At 33.9% G+C, this 12,423-nt stretch overlaps 1 protein-coding gene across 4 annotated transcripts in view; it reads left to right on the top strand.

Moving 5' to 3' along the window:
- Window positions 1-12,423, top strand: part of NOVA1 (NOVA alternative splicing regulator 1) — a 144,941-nt gene that overhangs the window by 126,662 nt on the left and 5,856 nt on the right. The window lies entirely within an intron of this gene.

The raw sequence follows: 12,423 nt of genomic DNA, 5'->3' as shown, positions 1-12,423 counted from the left end.
AGCTTTGATAGGATGAAAGTTACATTTTTAAATCCAAATCTATGATGTTTATTTAGATATTACCTATTCCAATAATTTGTGTATGTTTTATTATAAAAATATTTTTAATATAAGGATACCTTTCTTTTATGTTTATATTCACTAAAGAGTCTAGTTATAAAATGTGTTGAGGCTGTAAAATGCCTTAAGTTCAAATGTTGTTATTGCAGTAAATATTTCATAAATGTTTTTATATTGCATAGCCTATGTAATATTCAGTTCTTTTTATTCACAATGAAATTATTTATAAATAGTATGGAAATTGCATATGCCTAGTGCTTGTCTATAGACAGTTTGCCTTAATGAAATTTGTCTCCCATTGTATGAGAAATATCACCCAGAGCACTGATATATGGAAACAATATCATTTGCAAATATGTGGTTTAACAATAAATATATACAGTTTTCCTACTGAGCTATGCATGTATGATCTAAATCCAGGATCTTCACATTTAACAAGGAGGATGCAATTTTACCTTCAATTGTCTCTTGTAATTATAGGGATTTTTTATAAGCTAAGTTGACTTTGATAACTGACCTAAGTTAGCACCAATCAAAACTGCTTCTGCTAACTCAAATAATTGGTAACTTGTCTTGTCTCCACTTATTCCAGTACTCCTTTTTTTTGTTGCAGCAGTAGTTACTTGTGGCTTCCTTGTGGCTATCTTGGTTAAACACATATAACTACAAGTTTACAAGAGTTAACCAAGAAGTAGATATACTTATAAAGTAAAGATATAAATCAGCAGGGGTTCATGTTAAGTTCTAAGCCAGCCAACTGCAACTTAGTTGCAGTTAATGATATATTTCCTGAGACCTACAGCTTGATTTTACCTTATTCTGTTCTCTGATCCTTCTTAGAGACATAATGTCAGACTCTGAGAGGAAGGTTTTTAATGAATTATCAGAAGACTCTATTAGCATTAGAGAGCTATGGAGTCCTGTAGTGCTGCTTATTAAGTTTGGAGACATCACAGAATCCCAAAATCAATTAGGTTGGAAAAGACTTCTGACATTATCAAGTCCAACCAATGATGTAACACCATCTTGTCAACCAGACCATGACACTAAGTGCCACCTCCAGTCATTTCTTGAACACCTCCAGGAATGGTGACTCCACCACCTCCCTGGATAGTTCATTCCAATGTTTAATTACCCTTTCTGTGAAGAAATTCGTTCTCATGTCCAGCCTGAACTTCCCCTGGCATAACTTGAGGCCATTTCCTCTTGTTCTGTCACCAGCTTTCTGGGAGAAGAGGCTGACCTCCCACCTCACTATAACCCTCTTTCAGGTAGTTGTAGAGAGCAATAAGGTCTCCCCTGAGCCTCTTTTTCTCTGGGATCCCTCAGCTGCTCCACATAGGACGTGCTCTCCAGACGCTTCACCAGCTTCGTTGCCCTTCTCTGGATATGCTCTTGAAGTGAACGGCCCAGAACTGAGCACAATACTTGTGTGTGGCCATTCAGCCATACACCCATTAGTGAAACCACACTAAGGAAGCTATGTCCTTTTTTTAATGAAAATTTCTAATAATTACTATTTTTCATAACCTAGAGAGACATGGTTATCTACATGTTTTCTGTTTAACTGTCCTCCATTTCTCTTTTGAAGACAATTTTCAAATCACATCTATGAGATAGTCTTCCTAAGAATTTCATGGAATAGCTCTTGCTACACGACATTCTATTTTATTAGTTAAGGACTATTTAATACAGAAAGGATCAAGCTTCTGCTGCTGGTTGTCTTTTGCAAAGCCAGGGGTTCAAATTAACCATAACCCTTGGTGCTGTTAATCTTGGCGATTCACCTAGGTAGACCAGGTGCATTTTGCAGAAGCCAGATTTCCTTTTCCATCACCTTTATTCCACCATATTTATTTTATGTGTATTGATTGATGATAGCATAAGTTGTATCTTTCATTTTACCCTAATTTTGTGATGTTTGAGTAAAAGTGCATGTGCAAAACTGGTGCCAGGTTACACCAAGGTACACCATAAAAAATTTCCTGTTCAGTCTTTTCTTATCTCTATATGTGTAACTAAATATAGACTGGATATGAAAGATACTTCTCAGACCAAAGTTATATTATTTAGATTACCTGATATTGTTAAGAGCAGAAATTTGGTTTCCAAGAAAGGTTGGAAAGTCCCTTGAAATAATTTTGTAACAGAGTGTGCATTTTATTCCTTGATTTTGAAATGAGGACAGCTTTCATTTGGTCTGTGTGTCAGACTTATTTTTGACCTGATTGCAGCTGGGAGACTCTAAGACATGATGGACCTGGGAGGAAGTGGGGGCTCCACTCATTGTGTCTGTAGAGAGTACAGATATGTGCGTGTCTTTCATATGGACTCTTTTGGATTTGTTTTACCTTATTGTTTTTAAAATCAGCTGAACTGCAAGAATATTATTTAAAGAGGCACTGCTGAATAAGTAACTTTTATAGCGTCTACCTAAGCTGAAGCTGTTCACTAGATACTCAGTGCAAGAGGACTTTTTCTACTTACAAGTAAATCAAGTATTATGCATTCTTCTGTAGCAGTATATATTTACAGCACAGTAGTGTGTGTGCATATAGAAGTATCTATAGTAGTGATATATATTCAGATGGGTTTGGATTTGCTTCATTTATTTATTTTTATGTAAGTTTTTCTATTAAATCATATGTTTGTGGGAATGGTGAGAAGGACTTTTACTGTTTTGTGGTGTTTTGGGTTTTTTTTTTGATTGTGCTTAGCTAGATAACGTTTAAAATATTCCTCCTTTTAAAAGCTATTTGGCTCTGCCATCTTATCATGTATTTATATCTAAAGAAAAATTGCTGTTTTCAGTAAAGAACTCAAAAGAAAAACTGTATTTATATAGCTCTTAGGAAAACATTTTGTCATTAGCTTTGTGCCATTTTTCCTTTTTAATTTTCTTTTATAGCGAGAAACACCATGAAGCTATACAGAAATGTCTGTAGGGGAAAACAAGAATAAATATGCTCTTATTTTCATGGGCCTGAGAAATTAATGGGGTTACCACAAGGATTTTAATTTGTGTGTGTCTCCCCTTCCTTTTTATGGAGAACAGAATAATTACCCCAGAATTTTAATTACAAATAGTGTAGGAGGGGATATTAAGGTTTAGTATTATTTTATTTTATGGCCATGAAAACTCAAAGGTGTTAATTTAGACAAAACACATTCATCTAGTTACACTTTCTTATACCTCCTTCTTTCAATGTCTACCGTTTTTTCAGTCCCACAGATTCTCACTTAAAACTTCAATTTTCAAAAGATCAGAATATGGTAGCTGTAATAGCAAAATTGGGGACTATTTGTGAGCATGAAAATATTAAATATGGAAATAGTGTATTTTAAGGAAGGGACTAACAACTGTCATATTTTCTGAGCATTTTACCCACTTCCTTTGAGAATCAAAAACCTGTTGATATGCGTAACGATATAGGTCCTCCTAAAGTTGGTGATCCAACTCTCTCTTTTGACCTCCCACAAAAAGATCTCAAAGAGCTTTGAGCAAGAGAGAAATGTCCCTTTTTTAATGGTCATTATGAATCCTTATTTTCCATGCCATAGAATTTAAATGGTTCTGCTGATTCACCTTAATTCCATGTTTTTTAAAAGAGAGGTCTCCTGCAGTTGACATATAGTTGATAACTTAAAATTTGTTCTGAATTGCCAAATGAATGCTGAATTATTGTGCTACACATCTTGTAGAAATCAACTGTGGCAAAGATCCTCTGAAAACAAAATAAAACTCTTAGCCTTATTTTGTCCTGTCAGTCCCATAAATAGGTAGATTAATTTTAAAATGTGGTTTCCAGAGACTGATTTTCAGTATTCTTACCAGTAATGCTGAAACATGATTTCATATTTGGATGGAAATCCTAAATTAATTTAGGAAAAATTTAGTATGCTGTTAAAATAATGTGATCTGGCCATCAATGTCAAAACATAAAAATCTCAATGTATTTCTAATATCCAGGGTTTAGTTTTTCCAAGCTTTCAAATTTTAGTCAGTATCAATGAAAAGTGTCATTAACAGAGAAATGGCAAGTCCCTTAGCACATTTCTATTGGCTATCCTTTCCTCTGAATTTAATTAAGTGACATAATTACAGCATACAATTTTCTGTATTGATTCTTTTAGAAGAACATAATTGTGTATTCTAGACGTATTTATCAAAGTTTATACTGAAAACTGGACACTGTTGATAGCTGTGATGCTTTGTAATTTTAACAGTGTATCTTCATCTTGAAAACTTCTACTCCAGTCAAAGGGATATTTAAAGATACTGTTAGTTTTCTCTCAGACTTGCAGGTCCATGGCCATTAAAAAAAAAGGAAGCATCAGTCTCCTTGAAGTCGACGGAAAATTGGTTCCTAAGTGCCTGCTCATAGACCACCCAAAATTTGTTATTAACCTCTTAGTTTCAGCCATAGGATTTCTTCCAATAATCGCTTCTCATCAAGTGTAAGTTTTCTAGTTAAAATACAGCCTGTCATTCAGAGCAAGTTTATGACTGATCTGCTGCTGGGGAGTGCATGTAGAGCTCATGCATGCCGCCTTTTAAGGACTCTCTTGAGGAGTGCAGAAATGTCCTAGTCGTCTATGTATTTACCTTCTGAAGATGTGTCAGGAAAGTAACCAGTGTGATGCTTCTTTGGACAATGAGTTAATAGCTAGGAGGAGCCAAAGTAACATCTACAGATCCGTGACTGGGAAAGCGATAAAAGAAGGGAGGCATGCACTTTGGCCCTCTTTCTGTCAGGAAGATCAATTAACTTTAGAAACTGGAGTGGGGTTTATGAGTTCATAAGTTAGATCCTGTCTAATGTAAAACAGCAGGAGTTTTAGTGATACCATAAGTGAGGCATATTTGGTTTTAAAATAATGTACATTATCTACATTTTTTGTCAAATATTTTGTGTTTAGAAGTGTTTTTTTCAGCAATTCCAGTAATGAAATTACATTATATGGTTTCTTTCAGTTAGAAGTATCCCAAATTGCTGTACTCAATAGTTCTGTAAATATTCATGCATTTGTGAAACCCATCCTTGACTCTGTGGAGTGTTGGCAGGTGTTCATAGAACACCATGCAACAAATTACATAAGGAAGAGAAAAAAAGGGAAATTTTAGACAGGTGGAAGGGAAACTATGGTGCTTTTAAATAGAGAATAGGGTTAACATTCTACCGTCACTGAAGGTTTTAGACAATACTGGACAGAGCTGTTAGTATTCCTGCTTTCTGTTTTTTTAAAAGATGCGTCATCTGAACAACAGCACAGCCAATATGGATGTCTAATTTTCTATGTCTACTGCATTCTCTGCAACTGAGTGAAAATCTATTAATTTTTTCTCTTGTGTAATTTAGTATGTAACCAGCTCATTTTTTTTTAATTATAAAAAAGTGAAAAGTATAAATGAAGCTTTTCAAAATACATTACACTTCTTTGCAAATGTAATTTGAAACTCATGAAACATTAATGCATTAAATATGGAATGTTGTTTTTATGCTACTGAGAAAAAAATTAGAAAAGTTAACTTTCTTCTCTGTGTTATTAAAACTATGTATCATAGAGAATTCATGGAGGAGTTGGTTTACTCCATTCCCACAGTTTTGAATCATGTTTTCTTTAGGGATACTTGTGAAACTACTCAGATTTTTATGTGTGCATATGTGAGTGTAAAATTTTAATAATACTTTCTTCAGGACTAGATAATTTTATAAAATCAGCCACCTGTATAACCAACATTGTTTTAGCAATTATTCTTTCTGTGTACACAACTTGTCTGTGCACACATTCTTCTTTTGAGAGAAGAAGCCTTTTTTCTATTTATGAGTTAGAGCCTGCACACATTGGTGACAGAAAGATAACTAAGGCACCAGAGAATATTTTTCTAGTTTCTTTAAACATGATTTGCTAGTTCCTTGCTGTGAGAAATTTGCATTCCAAATTACATCTTCAGTTAAAAGCATGAAAGAAAAATCTTAATGTTCCTACTTAAAAGTGGGCAGATTTGTAATTAGGTAGTTACTAAAAGAAGTGGGAGTGACTTTTTTAAGTACCTCAAAGAGTCAAGGTTTAATATCAAATGCTAATTGAAAAATAGTATTGATTTAAGCCAAAGGAGCAATTTGTGCAAAACATCCTTACACAGTCTTATCTCTAGTAAATATTTCTCCTGCTTAGTTCTGACTTTCTAAGCCTTGTGATTTCAGATGTAAATTGTTCCCGAGTATTTAAGTAGAAGTTAGGTTTCTACTGAGTTTTTGAGACTAAGTTGAAATGATAAATGCCGCCTCAGCTGAGAGAGGAGGTCTAAGAACTGGAGCAAAATAAACACTTGCGATAAACAGTAGTGTCAGTATCAGACCGAAATCCTCCTGCAGTGTACGGGCAGATAAAAACAAACATTTTAGAATATCTATTTGCTCTGTCAATTTATTATATTTGTAATAATCTAGTGTGATTTGACACAAAACTCATAGTTGCGATATTTTTTCAATGGATTAAGTTAACCTTGAATTGTCTTGAAAGAAACTGCAATTATGAGGTTAGAAATACCACAAAGAAGCAACATAGGGAAACAGAAAAATTATATTCGTCTTGGAATAATTACAGGCAAAGTATGTGAAGGGAATACTACAGGTATATATACTGCCTGTGATGAGAAGAAAATCTTATGAACACAAACATGAAAAGAAAAAGAAAAAGTGCATTATGCTGAGGAACAAAGTAGCAGCTAATCTCTTCCTATAATCCATTGCACTTGTTCACACAGTATTTCAGTTCTAGACATTCTTTTGTAGGAAGAGAGAAACTGAATTGGAATGACAGTTACAGAATTTAAACATAGGGAAGATGACAATTTATGGGCTAGTTTTATTTACATTATGATCTAGCTAAATTTACAAAGAACTGCTTCTCTTTTAATGGATGTGTACCTATTTTTGTAAATAAGTATCAAGCAAACTATTAAAAAAAAGTCTCTAAAGATGTCTCTATTCCTTCTAAGCATTTTCTCTAAAGCCAAAATGTATAATCTTTAACTGAGCAACCAGGAATTTGTTCAGTAACAACAACTCCTCTGAAAAAATAAATTCGTATTTCAGCATATGTATGAATCCGATATGGAATCCAATCCAGAGATATTGAAAATACTGAGAGAAATTCCAATAACTTCCCTGAGGTTATGTATGTGCAATAAGTAGAGATTTGCTGTGTAAGGCTGCTGTTGGAAGCTGAGCCTGACTTGAACAACATCTGTCCACAGCCGCCTGGCATGGCTGCCTGCTGTATACATGAGATGACTCATGACTTTTCAGCAGCTTGTGCTGCCTTGAACTTGTGGTTCTCAGTGGCTCTGTAGCCAGGGGCTTTCCAGGAGTTGCCTGATACAACAGAGCATGGCTGTGAATTCTAAGTGCATGCAGGCATCATCTTGCCTGTAATGTACTTAGTTGTCTTTCTGCTTGATTTGAGTGGAACTTCTATCACACCTTTAGTTGATTTTTCTCCCAGATTTTTGTTATACTGCCACTTCAGTTTAGGATGGATGGTATGGGACTACTCACAAGCCTGGTGTAGCAGTGTGTTTAGCCTTCCACACAAAAAAATCCTAGGTGATCTTACTCCTCACTGACTGTTCTCTACAGTAATTGGAGTGTTCAGAACACCTTCTCACCAACTCCAAGCCTGTAGTCACATGAGCAGCTAAAATAGCATGAAATTTTGAAACATAGAATCCAGAGGCCAGAGGGAGTTTTAAAGAGTTTAAAATAATTGATGAGCAAGAAGACAGAAACAAAATGAAATAGAATGCAGCAATTTAGAGTTTTAAGGGAATTCACTTATTTGCTTTAGAGAGACTAAAATGTAGAATTGTGACAAATTAAGATGAATTTGTTAGATTAGATGGGACCTTTTCTGTAAAGTGGTTTTTTTGTCAAGAAACAATAAACCGACATTAGACAAGTAGTTGAAAGATTTAATAGAAGGAAAAAGAACAACTGTTGCAGAAAATTCATGGAATGAGTTATAATTACACTGCTGAAAATAAAATAGGAAAAAGGAAACCTGAATAATAGATAAAAAGGATCCTTGGTTCATTAATCTCTGTGCAATCTCTTAGAAACACTTCTGTGAGGTGGAATAAACAGAGGCTGATGCATTTAAATATTTTCATTGTTGAATTGTTGGGGGGATTTTTTGCAAGTTTTGATGCTATTTTGTATAATCATAATATTTCTCTTCTGATGTAATTTAATGCAGGCATGTGTCATGCCAGTGTAGACTTTGTATTAGCAGGGTGTCATGCAAGGTGCTAGTTTGTGATTGCCATTCCCCCAATTCTAGAGACTGTGAGGAGGGATAATATAACCAGACCAAATGTCATCAGAGAGAAGGAGGGCAAAGAAATAAGGCAGTAGGAAAGTGAAAGGGTGGGAACCTTGCTATGGGTAGTTGGAGGTGTTTGCATGAGAGGAGTGGGAATGAGAATTGGGGTGATAGGACATGGGTAGTAGTGCGGATTTGGTCATGTTTCTGCTTCCCATGAAAATATTTAGCATGTGTTCATATGCATTCATAGCTGCTCAGTGTAGATTATCTCTGTGCAGCACTGGGGAGGATGAGAAGTGGCAGAGCATAATCACCGAACATCTGGCATTCCACAGTAGATGCTATTCTGCTCACTTAACTGAGCTGGGACTTTCAGTTTGGTAAATCAGGACTTTTAGGCAATTCTGACATGATATATGAATGCAGCATAGGGTTATGCAAGTGGGTTGCCAATAAATGGAAAAGGATTAGGGAATTAGCTGATACCGAGTTTAGGGGTCTAGGATTTTTCAGCATGCAAGGGTGAATATGAGCTACTCGTGGCAAAATTTAAAAGCAGTTTGAATTGTGTCTCTGGACACAGTGGCTGGGATCCCTTAAGTACCAGTCCCCTTCCTCTGAAGGGCAGAGTTGCATCAGACTATGGATTTCATCGGGAACTGAGGGCAACAAACTGCTCTCTGGTTTGAGCCCTTCTTATGCCCCAGGTTTCTTTGACCTTTGTCAAGGCTTTTAAAGGCACAATCATGTTTCACTGAAAGTGTACACGGAGGAATTGCTTTGTTTCTATTATATTTGTCATAGCTGGATTACTTTTGGGGTAAGAAGTATTATACTTTTTGAGCCTGATTTTGAACTTACGGTAATGCAAATAGGATGAGAGTGATGCCTGTGGAAGTAATGAATTTGCTTTGTGAGTAAGCAAATGTCATAATTGCAGTCCTTAATTTTTATAAAATCTATTTGACATGAAATAATGGTTGAGGTACTTCCATTTTGTTTCTTCCTATAGCATTTGAACAAAATAAATTACACATGTACGCTTATTCTTATGCATATGTAAGCTTATGTTCATAATTGGTTTGGATACTCTCCTTTTTGCAGCACAAATTTGAATATAGCCAGGAGCATACACATAAACCTGGAAACCTAATCTTCCTGCGTGGTGAAAGATACCATTATTGGATAGCTCAGAGCACTTATTTTGGATAGGAGTTAGGTTTCTCACTCCTGCATCCAAATCAGTTTCTGAACCTGTTATCTGTAAAAGGAAAATAAGTGCACTTTCCAGTTTCCCTGACAGACAAGGAGTTAAGTACTTTTTAAAAAATGGTGGTCATACAGGTAACAAAACCAAATAGATAATATTTGATTTTTCAATTTCTTAATTTTTTGTAGCATTTTATACCTTTTAACTTAGTGCCCATATGGATTTTAGGCTTCAACAGAAGAAAAAAAAAAAATATTTGCCGTATCTTTGTTCTACTGGCACCTAGACCGCTCTGGTCTAATATGTTAGATACTGTATTATTATACATCCAATATATAAACAAGAGAAAGATCTAGTGAATACAATAAATAGATGGAGAATTACAAACTGGTAGCAAGATTAATATTACCTACATTTAAAAGAAGTTCCTAAATATGTTTTCTTTTAAAAATAATTATCTAAATTTTTAAATAAAATTTTAAATCAGCTGTTGCAAATACAATAATGTTACAACTGAATATCTCAAAATAATACAAATGTTGCTCTTCATTTCAAGAAGAGAAAAATTGCTTGCCTTTTAAGTAAAATGTGTACAGATGCATTTACGTTTTGTTCAAACTGAATTTTCACTGGAATTTAATGTTTTTATCCTAATATAAAACAGATGCATACTGCCTAATTTTTTTAATACATATATATTTTAAAACTATGTCCTCTATATTAATATGTAAAGTATTCACCCTGGCAGGGCTTGTATTTGAAAGGACATTATTGGTATATTCCTAAAATAATACCATTTAAGAGAGTTGCCAATGAAAGAAACAATAGTCCCTTTCTAAATCAGATATTTAGAAAAGGGTGTTTTTATTTACTTCAGAAGCAGACAAACATATATTAAGCCAGAAAATTAAAGTTTTCATTTTTTTTTTTTATGATACAAATGCATCATAATTTGTATGTGGTTTGTAATGCTAAATACAAAAGCATATCTGGACAAGGAGGGAGTGGATGATTAAGGAGAAGGAGATCATTCTTTCTCTTTCCTCTGATTAGACAGATAATTTTGCCAAATAACTAGAGCTGTTAGTGTTGAACCTAATGAACTTCTGTGTGTCAAGCGAGAAAAGTACCAGGTTCTTGTTGAGAAAATCTTTCTTGTTGCATAAAGAAGAGTTCCTTTTTAACTTTTTGGCTGAACTGTTGAATTATTTTACTATACCCATTCTTTAAAATAATCCCAGCTACATAACAGTAAGCTGGATTTTCATATGTTGCATGTGTAGCTATGATATTACAGGTGCAACAATACATCCCTGACATTAAATATTCTATTTACTTCTGAAATTACGTGTGGTTATGAGAGTGTATTTTTGTACCTTTTTATGTTTTTAGGTTTTTCACTTAAATTTACATAAGCGCCTATGCCTGACTTGATCAGAACAATGCACATTGGTTGTCTAAATCTCCCACAGAAACTGTTAGTATGTCTAAAACCAGTGGAGGCAAGTAAATGTTTTCTATAGTATTCAGCACAAAACTATGATGATGAAAGCTGTGCAGTGCTGCATTTTTTGAGTGTCAACAACAACAGTGAAACAAAACAAAACAAATCAAACGCACCTAAACAAATAAAATCCCCTAAATCGATAGATTTAGCAAAAATCTGGACAATTCTTCTATTTAGCAATTAGTTAATGTATTTTGTATCTAGAACTGAAATGCCAAATCAAAACTAGGAATTGTTTTTCTTGTTTTCTTTTTATGATAAGAAAACTAAAAAAAGGTTACCTTAAAATTACCAAATACCTTGAACTACTTTTAAAATTACTAGGAGGTGTCCTGACTTAAAACTTAGTCTGCCTACAAATACATATATGTAAAACATTTCGTTATGGATTTAAGTATATACACAGTGATGTTTGTTTTTATAGGATTATTTAATATATGGGTGGACTAAATTTCTTTTCAATACTGTACTTTTACAGTTACCTTTAGAATGTCAGCACCTGATAATTTTTTTTATTTATTCTATAGAACATGTTCTGTTTTGATGTCAATGAAATTCTGAAGAAATTAAAAACTATGTATATAATTTAAAACAATTCAGTGCAAAATACAGTATGGTATGTTATTCTTTTTCATGTACATATTGTGTAAGTGGAAAATATCAATGTTTCTCAACTTTCTAGTTGAGAAACATTTATATTTTTCTGGATTCTTAACAATATGATTTTTATGCTAACATAACCATTGGAAATATCTAAGCTTTTTCTAGTCTTAAAAAAACTTATTTGTAGGGCATATATTTTTGTTTGCAATTAGTTTGACTTTATAATGAGGCAGTAAAATGAAAATTTTGCTAATAATATTTAATTGTATTTTATATTGATTTGTTGCTGAGACTTTAGATAGAATTTTGGTGAAAGGATTGAAAAGTGTTACCCCTAGACATATTCCACAAAAGTGGGATGAATAAATATCTGAAGGCAAAGATACTAAAAACAAAAGTTTTGTAAGATAAAACATCATATTAATTCAATGTCCTAAAATAGACAGTGTGTTAAAACTTTGGGACACATTTGTAAAATGTATATCAAAACCAAAAGCTATGAAAAATATGTATAAATATTGAATTTTTATCCTGGGCATCATTCTTCACTCATAGCAGTAAGTCAATAGGTAATGCATTTATTGACATTAGTTATGTTGTGTCAGTTTGAAACTTGTTTGAACAAAAGGAGAGGTAGGATTTATAGGTAAATAACCTTTGTTTGACGCCATTTGGTAAACTTTTTAGATCTACAAATGCCATGTTAGGCTAA

Source organism: Corvus brachyrhynchos, unplaced genomic scaffold, assembly GCF_000691975.1.
Source record: "Corvus brachyrhynchos isolate BGI_N302 unplaced genomic scaffold, ASM69197v1 scaffold115, whole genome shotgun sequence".
In the NCBI taxonomy this organism is placed as follows: domain Eukaryota; kingdom Metazoa; phylum Chordata; class Aves; order Passeriformes; family Corvidae; genus Corvus; species Corvus brachyrhynchos.
This window is presented reverse-complemented; position numbering and strand designations above follow the sequence as displayed.